The following is a 15398-nucleotide window of genomic DNA, read 5'->3' as shown; positions in this document are numbered from 1 at the left end:
ACAAAAAAAGCACTGCGGAAGTCACGAAAGTGGCACCCCTTGTCACACAGTCCCAAAGGGTCTCGAACCAAAAGGCAAAAAAAAAAAAAAAAAAACACATGAAAACAAGAGGGATACATCAGGAACACAAAAGGATGAAACAAGAGCACAGAGCTCCTGCTGGGCTAATAAGCAATTGTACTGGGATTACTCCTGGATGGGTCAGAGAGATATGCAAATGTGTGCTTTATTTTTTATGTTAAATTTGTTTTTTTTTTGGTGCTGCAGGGTATTCTGAGGTGCTGCGAGGCAGCCAGTTGTTGGGGCGGCGACCTTGTGTGTCAGCATGTATGTGATCTTCTTTTAATTCTTTTTTAAAAAAAATTTAGTTTTTTAATATATTTTATTAATATTATTTTTTTTTTTTTTTCATTTATTTATTTTCCCCTACCTCAGGGGGGGGACTCGGCGGGGCGGTTGCTGGTTGTTCCATCTCCATCGTTGGGGTCCCTGCGGGTGGGGTGGGTGGTTCCCGTGGCCTGGGGCTGGCCTCGCCGCGCTCTCCGGGGGTGGGGGATGGGCTCGTGGGGGCCCGGTTGCCGGTGGGGTGGGTGCGGTCTTCCCGTCTGGTTGCGGGGGGTCTCCGGGCCCCTCGGGCGGGGCGTCCCGCCTTTCTGCTCGTGTGGGGTGGGGTCTCTCGCTGGCTTGGGGTCTGGCTTCCCCCTGCTTTTCTCGTGCCTTGTCCTCTGCCTGGTGCGTCTGTCTGCGGCCTGCTGCTGGCCCTTGTGGGCGGCACGGTGGGCCAGGCTCTGGGGTTCCTGTCGCTGTCCGGCTTGGCTGCGTGGGGGCGGTGATCCCTGGTTCCCTGGGCACCACACCTACTGTTTGTGGGTTGTGCTCTCGGGGAGGCTGGGGCCGTACTGTGGCTCCCGCACACACTAGGAGTCAAATGTATTGTACATGCAGATTCACATATACTCACTTGCATACATACACACATACATAGGTACCTACGCTCCCACATACATCTACAAATACAGTACATATTTACACACTCAAAGTTCGTACATCCACACGCACACTCATTATACAAACATACTGTATACACATACTGTACATATACATTCACTGTAAAAACATACATATACACATACTGAAGTGGCATAAAACACTGAAAGTGATTGTTCCTATAACCCCTTTGTTTCAAATGTTTGTTCCACTTGTGGCGCGGGCATCTTGTCTGACTCACACCATACACAGCCTTCCTTGTCACGTATTCTTCCTTTTCCCGCTTTCCATCCACTAATTCAAACTGATCCAGCAGCGCAATTGAAGATTGTTTTATTTACAATAATCAAGTAACAGAATATTTCGGAAACAAAATAAATTGTAGCTTATATAAAGCTGAGGTCTACAGACAGGTGAGGTCTACAGACAGGTGAGGTCAAAGACGGTATGCTGGTGCCCGACTGTCAATCACGCGCCCAGCGCACTCCTGCCCCTTATAGGCCTGCGTGGGAACTTTTCACCACCTGCAAACGGTGCACACTGACATACACAAATCAATCACTCAAAAATAACAATATAAACATAGATTCAAGTATGGCTCTCTATTTGGCTCCTACACATACTGTACATAAATACTCACTGTACAAACACACACATACACGTACTGTACATATACATTCACTGTACAAACACACACATACACATTCTGTACATATACATTCACTGTACAAACACACATACTGTATACACATGCTGTACATATACATTCACTGTACAAACACACACATATACATACTATACATATACATTCACTGTACAAACACACATATACACATACTGTACACATACATTCACTGTACAAGCACACATATACACATACTGTACATATACAAGTACATATGCACACATACACTCATGCACATAATCACGTTTCATCAAACATATATTAACGTTGTTGCCCTAGGGTAAACTGGGTATAACACATGGCACACTGACAAAGCTTAACCTATTGTACTATAACAATCTACAAGGTTAATGTAGGTTGCCTCTCTTTCTTCCCCTCCATTTTTCTGCATTCTTTCATACCTCAAGCTATCATTACGTATATGTATTGTTGCATTTGAACAATTGTATTGTTGATAATAAAGGTAAAGTATTGGTATTGTTTATTATCAATAGCGCTATTTCTATTGGTACTCATATTGCTTAATTTTAATGTAATAATGCTCATTGTCATTTCTGTATTATTTTTCATTTTCACTAACTGCTTATTTGCTATTACTTTTACCATCATATTTGTACATGTAGTATTTGCTGATGTTGCTCTGTTGTTGTTGTTGTTGTGTTTGCTGTTGTTGTTTTTGTGTCTCTGTCTAATCCCCCTCTTGTCCCCACAATTCCCCCCTCTGTCTTCTTTTTTTTTCTCTTTCTATCCCCTCCTGCTCTGGCCCGGCTGCACCAAATGATAATATAAATACGTTTAATAAAGTCAAATACAAATAAGTCAACAAGAGAAGTATCCTACACTTCTCTTTTGTAAAGTAAATCTGAACAGCCGATATGGGCATCTACATCTACTATATGATTTGCCTGAGAAGCTGGGTAGGACATTATTAAAAAAAAAAAAAATTGGTTTTTTTGCACTATACTAGGGACACAGAAGTGATCACGTCGCCGCTATGAATAGTGTTTCTGCATTGGCTCTTATAATAATAATATTACTAATACTTGAAGATCCTGACTTCAATCCTGGGCTCGGGATCTTTCTGTGTGGAGTTTGCATGTTCTCTCCGTGACTGCGTGGGTTCCCTCCGGGTACTCCGGCTTCGTCCCACCTCCAAAAGACATGCACCTGGGGATAGGTTGATTGGCAACACTGAATTGGCCCTAGTGTGTGAATGTGACTGTGAATGTTGTCTGTCTATCTGTGTTGGCCCTGTGATGAGGTGGCGACTTGTCCAGGGTGTAAACCGCCTACCGCCCGAATGCAGCTGAGATAGGTTCCAGCACCCCCCGCCACCCTGAAAGGGACAAGTGGTAGAAAATGGTTGGATGGATGAGGTTAGTATTCAAGTCACGAAATGTAAATTGAGTATTGTTGGCACTTTTTCAATGGTTATTTATTGGATTTTATGGGCGGAATAGAGGCCCTCCCATTGGCTGTGCTGTAAGCGGACTTGTATTTACGTTTATTTAGTATTTAGAACGCATTAAAAAAAAAATCCATCCATCGTCATGTTTCGCACAATAATTGTGAACGATAGGCACAATTCCCCAAAAAAGTGCAGTTCCCCTTAAAAACAACAATTAAAAAACATATACTAGTCAATGTTCTTATATTTGTAATTTTGAGTCACTGATATACTGCACATTTAAGTATTTAGATAGGCCTGAATATTTTTCCAGAAAAATAAAGACAAGTTGTCTTACAGTAGGAAGGGGATTCATATGGCCCCTTTTGTCACGGTTTACTTGATACTTGGGGGGGCTTGATGGGGGTGTACACTATCCACTTTAGCCGCCAAATGGCAGTAGAGTGTTAAATATCTTAAAATGTGTTTTGTGACAATTTCAACTTTGACCACAGCTTCAGTCGCTGTGTAGAGTGGCGCTTTCCATCATTTTCAGCAGACTGCATTTCAAAATGGTTACCCCCCACCCCCCTCGTGCACAGTCCACCCAGGAATGGAACCATATGAATCCCTTCCATACTGTATATTTATGGTTTGGACACGTGCAAAATAATTGGAGCAAAAAGACTTCTCCCCAAACAAGTGAGAGCTTTTCTTCCGATCACTCACATGCACCAGTAACCTGTAGAGCTGGGCTATTAAACTCCATCATGAAGAGGGCCGCAGTTTCAATAGCCGAAGGGCTCAGGGGCTGCACATCGAAACGTGGATGTTTTGTCAGTAAGTGCCTCCACAGGTTATATTTCTTTGAGACTAAGTTTACTTAATTGCAAAATAAACACCAGCTTTCACACTGCACTGTCAACAAAGCCATTAGTCTGCCCTCGCCACTCGTTTCCAGCGTTTACCGCAAGTTAAGAGCATGAAGAAAAGGAAGCTCTAGTTTTTGTTGAGGATTGATGTTCCTTCTTTTTAATTATTTTCCTTCCTTAGTTTTATTTCTTTATTTGGGTTTGTAAGACTGAAAATATAAACATAAAATAAACATAACAAATGTATAACGTCCATTGTGTATTTTACATAAATAATGTCCATTGTCTATGTTACATAAATAAAATAGGTTTAATGTTAATATATTCCCTGTTATGTACGGGGGGGTAGACGGCACAGACCACAATGATTTATTGAATGTACGTATATATATATATATATATATATATATATATATATATATATATATATATATATATATATATATATATATATATATATATATATATATATATATATATATATATAATACCAAAACATTAATAATATAAACTAGAGAATGAAGTGTGACTAAATCAAACGTGTGTGTGTGTGCGAGACTATGTGTGGAATTAACTGTTGTTTGTTACCAGGAGTGTAGAGCGAGAGGCGGAAGTCCCGGAGGGGAAAGGCATGCTCAAATGTCCGTGAGGCAAGTAGGAAGTCGGGGGGCCATAGCAGGGCCTAGGAGGTCCGTGTCCAAGTGGGAGGTTGAGATCCAAGAGGCAGTCCGAGAAGCAGGGGGAACAAGGAATGACGAGACACACAGCACGTCAACGCGTGAACGGAGGTCTACAGTAGGATCGACAAGAAGGACACGAGACAATCAATGACACGGGGAAGAAAAAACACAGAGAGCAAAGTGTACATCTAGCAGGGTTAGTCGGCTTACGGTACACGGACGGATGGTTACGTTCCGGCCTGGTATGGCAGGTTGTGCAGGCTTTTGAAGGCAGGACCTCTGATCAACTTCAGGTGTGCTGATTACCAGTGATTGACTGCAGCTGCCGGCTGCAGCAGGACTGACACGCGCAGGTGCGCTCTTGGAGGCGCAATCAGCAGAGCGCACAGATGAGGGCGCATTGGAATGTGCCCGGGCCCTGACATTCACACAGTAAACTACAAATGTTTAAACATATTAAACATTGCTCACCAAACAATGTGACTTATCACTATTAGCCTTGTTGCCCTCTACTGTTCAAATTTAGCGCTACATGTAACAAACGAGGTTTGATCGTTACTCAGACAAAAAACAACACAAGCACGAATACAAAAGACATCAGGAAGTCAGCAATTTCAATATTAAACAAACATTAATATATTTATGCACAAATGATATCTACTTACAAATGTTTGACCAAGTTTCGTGATGAGGCTTACACGCTGCTTGTCTGGATCAATCGCTTAAAAGGTCCGCCATAAAAAACAATGACTCGAGTACTTGAACATTCGTACCTTGTTGTCCAGTCGTTATTAAAAGTCCTATTTTTGCAATTTATTTAGATTTTTTTTTCCACGGTTGAATAATTAGTCTTCTTCTACTCACCCCACTGCAGCTTCACTGTGACAAATATGCCTCCCTATTGCCCCCTGCGGGGAGACGGGACTACTGCATACAAGATCAACCCTAGTTTTAATCATCAAGCCTATTTGGGTGATGTTCGGTGGACCAAATGAAAAGCTTTGGCGGGCCGGATGTGGCAGTTGAATAGATCTGCTTTGTTGAGATTTATGTTAAAAAAGTTAACGTAAGGGTGATCAATGAAACAATCAATTGCAAAGCAGCTAAGAAATGCCTTTTATTGCAATCCAATCGTTTATGTTTCAAATTTTGGACAATATGGATTTTAAAAGGTGTGGCGCTGGACTTTTAGGACTTGTGATACAAGTTGAACGCACACAAACGTCCAAAATGTTGGGAATGAGAAGGAACAAGCCAGTATTGACTCATTTCGCGGTGTGTTCAAGTTCCACCGGCTGAGCCACTTAAGAGTCAAGCTGGTCGGCTTTTGTGCCGTTTGACATAAATTTGGTGTGTCCGAGCTCCTCTAAAACATTTGAGTGGAGTAGAAAAGCAGTATAATGGCTGTGGTTGCACGAGCTTGCAGCAGAGCAACGAAGGATCACGGGTGGCGTTCCCTTCAAACTGGTCTTTGTGGAAAAAGTAAGGGGGAATGTGACGCTTGGGAACAGTTTCCTCACACTGCAAAGTGTTGGACCTTTCGCATTAACTTCTTCACCCCTTCTTTGTCAGCCACTTCAAATGCTGGGATACATTTAGAAATGTATCCCTTCTTCAACATTTTCTACTATTGTACGCTGCTGAAATCGTGTAAGCGCAAAGGCCACGCAAGAGAGCACCTGTGGAAAGCAAGGGGCTGAAGAAAGCTGTGATGTGAATTTGAAGGATTTTCTTTACTGCCTTTCACCGACTGCTCCAGTTCACCATAGCCGCCATTTATGGACTTTTGCAAGTTTGTAATCGTGTAAGCAGGTGAAGACAATGCGGTTTTGATGAAAAAAAAACAAAAAAACTAATACGAGTGTAAGAAAAGGCAGAAAAACAATGGAATGCATTTAGTTGACCAATTTAAAGTATATCCGTTTTCCTTAGTAATCTTTTTTAAATGTTTTAACAAAAACTGAATTAATTTTCCCTAAACAAATAATGCAAATCCAATTGATCCATTGCAGACCTCCATAAATATCAACCAATCAAGCTATTTACAAAGCGCTTTTCATACATAAAATAAATGCAACACAAAGTGAAGTAAAGTATATTTATGTAGCGCTTTTCTCTACTGACTCAAAGCGCTTTTACAAAGTGAAACCCAATATCTAAGTTACATTTAAACCAGTGTGGGTGGCACTGGGAGAAGATGGGTTAAGTGTCTTGCCCAGGGACACAACGGCAGTGACTAGGATGGTGGAAGCAGGGATCGAACCCTCTACCAACCGAACTATACCGCCCCAAAGTAATTTACAAACTTAAAAACCACGCCCGATGACCCACACACATATATATACACACACACAAGCACACATTAATGCAAGGATGAATACAGAGGAGCCAGGTGAAGAAACACTATCACAGAAGCTAACTCAAAACCCCTTTTTATAGTGAATAATTATAGTTTTACAGGCAGAAAACAATAAAATATACACTTGTATTTCAACTTGCAAGTAATTTGAGATACAAGCCAGGGTTAGTTAGCCAGTTAGTTAGCAACAAAGTTATGCACAGATTTTTATGAAACTCAGGAAATGTCCAAGGACTTTTATTGTCATACCAGCACTCATTAGACATATAAGATGGCACACACTTTATTACCTGAGATCCCAGATTTAGCTCAATGAGTGCCACAAGAATAATAGTATGTATTTGATATTTAAATAGAAGGGGCTATAAATAGACTAGGTCATAAATGGCATAGAGCAAAATTTCGGCAAGAGTTTCCGTTATAAATTGTATCGTGCAAAAAGTGATGGCAGGCTAATTTGGGGCCGTATGCAAACATTTTTTGGAGGCCCTAAATACTTACAAAAAAAAATTCACACTGTGCGATATTTCTACCTTTTTATTTAAATTTTTATTTGATGTATGTTTTATACTGGGAACGAAAACATTTTTTTACATAACATAATGAAAACAAATTCTCATATCTTCCTGACACATCGCCGGGCGTCATACAATCCCAGTACAACTGTTTACAAGCTTGAGATGGGTATCGCTCACATTTCAACTGATACAGTAACAATTCCCAAAACCTGAGAATCGATACCGGTACTGTATGATACCAGTCTTCGGTGTTCGTGTTATCTAACATTAATTTCTTTAATAATAATATTGTCTATTTTTGTATTCAACATTTCACAATAAGCTGAAAATAATTGCTGTGCAGTTGTTAAAAAAAAAATGTCTACACTTCTGAGTCTCAGTACACACTAAAACATTTCCAAATACTTGGGAGGTAAAAGAGTCTGAGTGGCAGACATAGAAGTTTGTTTCCGACATTCACAGACAAACCCCGCCCTTTTGGCTCTTTTTGACTGCTCTGCTCGGATGAAAAGGAAACACTCCGACTCAGTGAGAGAGTCCGCAAAATATCTTTATGACCATATTTCTATGAACACCATCACAATTGATTCCCTGTACTCCAAACAAACTTCTGTTTCTCAATTTTGTTCTTTAACAAAGTGTGTTGAAGGTAGCAGCGGTTTGATTCCTCTTCGTCTGCGATGCAGTCGTATTCCCCCTTTTCTTCCGCCTCCGCATCGGACACTTTGTCAGAACTACAGAATTCCTCTGTGGAGAACCTTCAAGAAGGACAACCATCTCTGCAGCAAACCACCAATCAGGCATGTATGGTAGAGTGGAGACGGAAGCCATTCCTTCGTAAAAGTTTGCCAAAATGCACCTTAAAGACTCTCAGACCATGAGAAACTACATCTTTGGCGTGAATGTCAGGCGTCAGAATTGGATAAAACCAGGAACCGCTCATCACCAGGCCAATACCATCCCTACAGTGAAGCATGGTGGTGGCAGCATCATGGTGCGGGGATGTTTTTCAGCGGCAGTGACTGGGAGACTAGTCAGGAATTAGAGGGAAAGATGAATACAGCAATGTACAGAGACATCTTGGATGAAAACTAACCCTTCCCATTCAACCTGATGGAACTTGAGAGGTGCTGCAAAGAGGAATGGGCGACACTGCCCAAAGATAGGTGTGCCAAGCTTGTGGCGTCGTATTCAAAAAGACTTCAATCAATCAATCAATCAATCAATGTTTATTTATATAGCCCTAAATCACAAAAGTCTCAAAGGGCTGCACAAGCCACAACGACATCCTTGACACAGAGCCCACACAAGGGACGTCGATGTGAATGACTATGAGAAACCTTAGGGAGGATCGCATATGTGGGTAACCCCCCCTCTAAGTACAGTACCTAGTGCAGGGGTCGGCAACCTTTACCACTCAAAGAGCCATTTTGGCAAGTTTCACAAATTAAAGAAAATAATGGGAGCCACAAAAAAAAATTTAAATTTAAAATGAAAAACACCGCATACAAAGCTTAAATTGCTTTGTGCTATGTTAACCAGGGGTCTCAGACACACGCACCGGCACGCACCCATAATGGAAATTTGATGTTAGTGCGGCCCGCGAGTTTTGAATGAATGGCGCGTTTGATAGCGTCACACTTGCCAATCCTCTCATTATTTCCGGGAGACTCCCGAATATCAAGGCGTGATGGCACTGCTTTTGGCGCCCTCTACAGTCTGCCAAAACAGTGTGCCTGCTCGACCACATGTAGAATGCAGCTTCAGCTTGCTCAGGTAAGTGACAGCAAGGCGTACTACTTCAACAGCCACACAGCTTACACTGACGGTAGCCGTACAAAAACAACTTTAACACTGTTACGTTACAAATATGCGCCACACTTTGAACCCACACCAAAAAAGAATGACAAACACATTTCTGGAGAACATCTGCACTGTAACACAACATAAACACAACACAACAAATACCCAGAATCCCATGCAGCCCTAACTCTTCCGCTCAACCGACGCACGGAGGGGAGGAGGGTTGATGTGTGGGGGGGTTTGGTGGTAGCGGGGTGTATAATCTAGACCGGAAGAGTTAGGGCTGCATGGGATTCTGGGTATTGGTTGTGTTGTGTTACACTACCGTCAGTGTAAGCTGTGTGGCTGATGAGTAAGTATGCTTTGCTGTCTCCTGCGTGTGCAAGTAAAAGCTACATACAACATGTGGCCGGGCTGGCATGCTGTTAGTAAATGCTATAGAGTACAATTACTGCAGTGCATTCAGGGCATACCCTTTATTTAGTAATTAGAGTGAAAATAGGATTATAATTGCCCTTAGAGATTTCTTAGACAGTCACTGAGATCCACAAGTGAAAATAGGATTATAATTGCCCTTGGAGATTTCTTAGACAGCCACTGAGATCCACAAGTCTCCTGGGAAAATCGGGGGGTCGGCAAGTATGCAGCTGAGCCGCATCAGAGTGGTCAAAGAGCCGCATGCGGCTCCGGAGCCGCGGGTTGCCGACCCCTGCCCTAGTGTATCCAACATAACAGTGAGAGTCCAGTCTATAGTGGGGCCAGCAGGAGACCATCCCGAGCGGAGACAAGTCAGTAGCGCAGAGACGTCCCCAACCGATGCACAGGTGAGCGGTCCACCCCGGGTCCCAACTCTGGACAGCCAGCACCTCATACATGGTCACCGGAACCGGAATAACCCGGTGAGGAGGCAAAGGAGAAAAGAAAAGGGCAGATCAACTGGTCTAAAAACGGGGGGTCTATTTAAAGGCTAGAGTATACAAATGAGTTTTAAGATGGGACTTAAATGCTTCTACTGAGGTAGCATCTCTAACTGTTACCGGGAGGGCATTCCAGAGTACTGGAGCCCGAACAGAAAACGCTCTATAGCCCGCAGACTTTTTTTGGGCTCTGGGAATCACTAATAAGCCGGAGTTCTTTGAACGCAGATTTCTTGCCGGGACATATAGTACAATACAGTCAGCGAGATAGGCTGGCGCTAGACCGTGTAGTACAGGGGTCTCAAACATGCGGCCCGCTGGCCAATCGCGGCCCGCGAGACGTCATTGTGCGGCCGGCACCTTAATATGATCGTTTATTGTTAATGTGACCCGCGAGTTTTATATGAATGGCGCTTGACAGCGCTGAGTGCGGAGCTGAAGCATTCTTGCCATCCCTCCCGATTTTCACCCGTCATCATTACTGAGGACATCCATAGTAAGTCAACAATACTGAGGCAACAATATTGAGGACAGGAGGTTTTGCGTCCACTTTATCTCCATACTCACAATGTGCAGGCACAGTCACATGTTGTATGCGGCTTCAACAGACACACGTAAGTGACTGCAATGCATACTTAGTCAACAGCCACACATGTACACTGAGGGTGGCCGTATAAAAAAAACTTTGTAAATGTAACAAATATGCACCACAATGTGAACCCACACCAAACAAGAATGACAAACACATTTTGGGAGAACATCCACACGTAACACAACATAAACACAACATAACAAATACCCAGAATTCCTTGTAGCCCTAACTCTTCCGGGCTACAAGGAATCTACCAATCATGGTGTGGTATATGGCTCTCAAGGGCCGAACATTGACGTCACTTGCGTGATGCAAGCAGAGAAACATTTTGCTGCTTTTCCACGAGACCGCACGCGCTCTCGCTCTCTCTCTCCCTCCCTCGCTCGCTCTCTCTCTCTCTCGCTGTAAACTCCACAGCGAGCCCCCCAACCCCCCCCACCCCCTCCCTATGGCTCCAGACAGAGACGATTTTTGTTATTTGGGTCCAAAATACCCCTGCGTTAGTGGAAAAGCGGCAAATGAGTGAAAGCGAGAGAAACGTTGTCAGTAATAAAGTCCCCGATAACCTGGACCAATTCAAACCGTTATTTGTTTTTTTATTGTTTAATTTGCATTGCCTCACACGATGAACACTACATATATTTTTATATGACGCCATATAACACTCCGGGAGCCGTCACTTTTTCCCGGTACTTTCCATCGACCGCCGTGTTGCTGTCGGGAGGATAAGCGGAACGACACACATTGCCGAAATAACATTATTCTCCGTGCGTCGGTTAAATACAAATATATTCCACAACCCCAAACATGTCTTTTTCAAAGCGTGCAGTGAAGAGAAAGGTTAGTGATGAGCAAAGACAATTCCAGGAAAAGTGGGAGATGCAATATTTCTTTGTTGAGCACAGGGGCACCCTGACATGTCTTATTTGCACAGAGAAAGTTGCCGTGCATAAAGAAATACAATTTAAAACGTCATTATACAACTAGACATGCTGAGGAGTATGCAAAATACCAGGGAGATGAGAGAGTGAACCAGGTTGCACATTATGTGTATGTGTATACATTGTTGCTGACTGGAGAAATCAATTTATTATTGTTAGAATAGAATAGAAAGTACTTTATTGATCCCTGGGGGAAATTCAGCACCACAGTTCGCTCACAATAGACAAGAATAATAATAAATAATATAATATATATAATATATATATAATATATAAATAATATAAATATATTCTACATATACTACATATACTCTACATTTAAGTGCAGTCAAGGAACATATGCATTATACAGTCTGATGGCTGTCGGTATGAAGGACCTCCTGTGTTGTTCCGTGTTGCATTTTGGGAGTCTGAGCCTTCCACCAAACGTGCTCATTCTCCCCGCAAGGTCCGAGTGTAGTGGGTGGGAGGTGTTGTCCATAATGGCTAGAAGTTTTGCTAGACTTCTCCTCTCTTGTTATTACTTATGACTGATTTATTTACTTAATTCTCATTTTGTCCATTTATATTTTGATTTTATTTTGTGTTGAAAATAAAAATAAAGACATTTAAAAATTATTTTTTTAAGAAATCTTTTCTTGCGGCCCAGCCTCACCCAGACTCTGCATCCAGTGGCCCCCAGGCAAATTGAGTTTGAGACCCCTGGTGTAGTATTTTATACGTAAGTAGTAAAACCTTAAAGTCGCATCTTAAGTGCACAGGAAGCCAGTGCAAGTGAGCCAGTATAGGCGTAATATGATCAAACTTTCTTGTTCTTGTCAAGAGTTTAGCAGCTGCATTTTGTACCAACTGTAATCTTTTAATGCTAGACATAGGGAGACCCGAAAATAATACGTTACAGTAATCGAGACGAGACGTAACGAACGCATGAATAATAATCTCAGCGTCACTAGTGGACAAAATGGAACGAATTTTAGCGAGATGAAAGAAGGCCGTTTTAGTAACACTCTTAATGTGTGACTCAAACGTGAGAGTTGGGTCGAAGATAATACCCAGATTCTTTACCGAGTCGCCTTGTGTAATTGTTTGGTTGTCAAATGTTAAGGTGGTATTATTAAATAGGTGTCGGTGTTGAGCAGGACCGATAATCAGCATTTCCGTTTTGTAAGTGTTGAGTTGCAAAAAGTTAGCGGCTGTAATTGCTGCCAAAGGTGCATCAAGAGTCGATTGAGCAAAGGCTGTGTATATTTATGCACATGTGATTTTTTAGTTTCAATACATTTGCAAAACCTTTCAAAAATATATATTTTCACATTGTCATTATGGGGTATTGTGTGTAGAATGTTAAGGACCAAAATAAATGTATTCCATTTCGGAAAAAGGCTGTAACATAACAACATGTGGAAAAAGAGAAGCGCTGTTTTTCCGGATGCAGTGAATATGTACGGAGCCCCTAAAGGGACATGGGAATTTTTTTTTTTTAGACATGTATCTCGTGGCCACGAGAAAGTATCTCGTGGCCACGAGAAAGTATCTCGTGGCCACGAGAAACTTTTTATAATTTTTTTTTTTTTTTTATAAAAAGTTTCTCGTGGCCACGAGAAACTTTCTCGTGCGCACGAGAAAGCATTGGATGCGTGCTGATGGTTTGGTGTGTGTTAAAATGGCAGTTTAGGAGTTAATATGGCTGTATTTCCAATTAAGACTTTCCCCCATGTGTGTTGTGGCAAAATGTGAATGCTTGATTAGTAGGTGTGAGACAAACACTTTATCTTCCTGGTTATTGTAACGCTACGTGTTTGACATTATTTAAGACTTTATCATGCCCGGGAAAGGACAGATTTCCTCTTCTGTGGCTGTGGGGGGTGGGCGTGGCTTGCGGACCTGCAGCGAAGCGGAGTGTGTCAGTTAGTCCGATGTTGATGTGATCAAACTTCTTTCTTGTTTGGAAGATACACACACAATTGTAACTGTTATTTCTTCCTGCACATAATAAATATGTACAACGTGTTTGGATGTATTCATTTATGTAAAATTGTCATTAAATGTAATATTGCCTGACAAAAAGTGATTGGATGTAATATTTTGATATTTACACATCGCATATTTACACATGCGCATCTGACTAGAATACCCTTATGTGCATTACATATATCAACATCAACTATCTACTGTACTGTTTACTTGTTGAAATAGCCTGTTTAGAGCAAATATCTACCCATATAATTTATATGTGTATATATTATATAATATATATATATATATATATATATATATATATATATATATATATATATATATATATATATATATATATATATATATATATATATATATATGTGTGTGTGTATTTATATATATATATATATATATATATATATATATATATATATATATATATATATATATATATATACATACATATTATGTATAAGCATGTATATACATACTCTACCGTTCAAAAGTTTGGGGTCATATTGAAATGTCCTTATTTTTGAAGGAAAAGCACTGTACTTTTCAATGAAGATAACTTTAAACTAGTCTTAACTTTAAAGAAATACACTCTATACATTGCTAATGTGGTAAATGGCTATTCTAGCTGCAAATGTCAGGTTTTTGGTGCAATATCTACATAGGTGTATAGAGGCCCATTTCCAGCAACTATCACTCCAGTGTTCTAATGGTACAATGTGTTTGCTCATTGGCTCAGAAGGCTAATTGATGATTAGAAAACCCTTGTGCAATCATGTTCACACATCTGAAAACAGTTTAGCTCGTTACAGAAGTTACAAAACTGACCTTCCTTTGAGCAGATTGAGTTTCTGGAGCATCACATTTGTGGGGTCAATTAAACGCTCAAAATGGCCAGAAAAAGAGAACTTTCATCTGAAACTCGACAGTCTATTCTTGTTCATAGAAATGAAGGCTATTCCACAAAATTGTTTGGGTGACCCCAAACTTTTGAACGGTAGTGTATATATATACATTATATATTACTGTAACTTGTTCTTAAAAATAGTAGTTATTTTGTATGTCAAATTTAGTGTTTGTGTGTATATATGTATACTGTATATATGTATGTGTGTTTCTTCCTATACAGTATACATGTAAATGTGTGTGTGTGCGTGTATATACTGTATATATATACTCATATAAATTATATGGGTAGATATTTGCTCTAAAAAGGGTATTTCGACAAGTAAACAGTACAGTAGGTAGTTGATGTTGATATATGTAATGCACATAAGGGTATTCTAGTCAGATGCGCGTGTGTAAATATGCGATGTGTAATTATCCAATCACTTTTTGTCAGGCAATATTACATTTAATGACAATTTTACATAAATGAATACATCCAAACACATTGTACATATTTATTATGTGCAGGAAGAAATAACAGTTACAATTGTGTGTGTATCTTCCAAACAAGAAAGAAGTTTGATCACATCAACATCGGACTAACTGACACACTCCGCTTCGCTGCAGGTCCGCAAGCCACGCCCACCCCCCACAGCCACAGAAGAGGAAATCTGTCCTTTCCCGGGCATGATAAAGTCTTAAATAATGTCAAACACGTAGCGTTACAATAACCAGGAAGATAAAGTGTTTGTCTCACACCTACTAATCAAGCATTCACATTTTGCCACAACACACATG

The sequence above is a fragment of the Entelurus aequoreus genome, linkage group LG05, assembly GCF_033978785.1.
Source record: "Entelurus aequoreus isolate RoL-2023_Sb linkage group LG05, RoL_Eaeq_v1.1, whole genome shotgun sequence".
Classification (NCBI taxonomy): domain Eukaryota; kingdom Metazoa; phylum Chordata; class Actinopteri; order Syngnathiformes; family Syngnathidae; genus Entelurus; species Entelurus aequoreus.
The sequence above is the reverse complement of the archived record's forward strand: the minus strand, read 5'-3'. Positions refer to the sequence as shown.